Source organism: Dioscorea cayenensis, chromosome 17, assembly GCF_009730915.1.
Source record: "Dioscorea cayenensis subsp. rotundata cultivar TDr96_F1 chromosome 17, TDr96_F1_v2_PseudoChromosome.rev07_lg8_w22 25.fasta, whole genome shotgun sequence".
Taxonomy (NCBI): domain Eukaryota; kingdom Viridiplantae; phylum Streptophyta; class Magnoliopsida; order Dioscoreales; family Dioscoreaceae; genus Dioscorea; species Dioscorea cayenensis.
In genome coordinates, this window is record NC_052487.1 from 5771356 (window position 1) to 5772725 (window position 1370).

The 1370-nt window shown below is 41.6% G+C and overlaps 1 non-coding gene across 1 annotated transcript; it reads right to left on the reverse strand.

Annotated features, from left to right (window-relative positions):
- Positions 1–753: 753 nt before the first annotated feature.
- LOC120281473 lies at positions 754–860 on the reverse strand. The gene has a single exon (XR_005542612.1). It is a non-coding gene; the product is annotated as a small nucleolar RNA R71 (small nucleolar RNA).
- Positions 861–1370: the final 510 nt, after the last annotated feature.

The window sequence follows — 1370 nt, forward strand, 5'->3', positions numbered from 1 at the left end:
GGAGGGTTTCGTGAACTTCCCCGAGTCTCAATGTATGAGTCTTGACGTTCATGATATCGGGGTGACCACCAATGAGTCCGGTAGATGATGGAGAAGAATGGTGTGCTTGATGTCCAAATTCCACCCTACAAGGTAGAAAGAACATCATCTCAAGGCATCCATTACACACACACAAAAACAAAAAAAAATGTCAATACAAACACAAACACAACAAACAACTAACAAAGCACAAACAATGAAGCAAGACACAATCCAAGCAAGTCATGGGTCATTCAACATCATGATGTCCAATTCTCTCTTATTGCAATTGTTACTAAGGGATTACAAAGATGATAGAAGATCATTTCAAATCCAAGAAAAATCAAGGGTTTTCTCTGAATTGCTTGCGGTTGACTTGACGGCCGTGAGGTCACCCGTGAGGATTTCCAGACTTAGCATTTCTTCAAATTCTTCGTTCTTCAGGCTACTACAGTGCATACACAGTGCCCGGGACCCTAAAACCATGTGTTTGGTGGCTATTTCTTCTCAAATTTCGTCGTAGAGCTCACCAAGGCTTCATTTGTGCCTGAAACACGAAATAAAACAATTAAACCATAAAAGGGCATCGATTCATTAATAAAATACACAATTTATACATAATAAATACATATAAAATACATACATTTAGGCGTTTATCATAGAGCATCTATTATCACATGGGAGGAGATGGTAGAAGCTTTTCTTGCCCGTTATTTCCCGCCCGAAAAATTTGCAAAGCTTAGGAATGAGATCTCATCCTTTGTATAGTTGGAATTGGAGTCTCTACTTGAGACGTGGGAAAGGTTCAAGGAGCTCCTGAGAAAGTGCCCGCTACACGGATTCCCAGAGTGGATGATTTTTCAGACCTTTTATAACGGTTTGAATATGAGTACAAGGCAACTCTTGGATGCGGCAGCAGGAGGTACCTTAGCTAGCAAGACAACAGATGAGGCCCGTTAATTAATTAATGAAATGGGGTTAAACAGCTACCAATGGAATGCTAGGGAGAAGAAAAAGGTGGCCGGTCTCCATGAGATAGATGCAGTAACTTCGTTGGCAGCTCAAGTGGAATCATTGAGTAAGAAGTTAGATCTTCTAACTTCGAATAGAGTTGCGGCCGTGATTACTTGCAACAGGTGTTGTGGAGGATATGCTCCCTCCGATTGCCCGATCTCTATTGGTGATGTATCTTCGGTTGAAATTGTTGATTTTGTAGGTAATGGCATGAGGACTCAAGGAAACCCATACAGCAATACCTACAATCCAGGTTGCAAGAATCATCTCAATTTCTCGTTGAGCAACCAAGGTCCACCAAAGACAATGGGGCCACCGGGTTTCCAACAATAACAAGC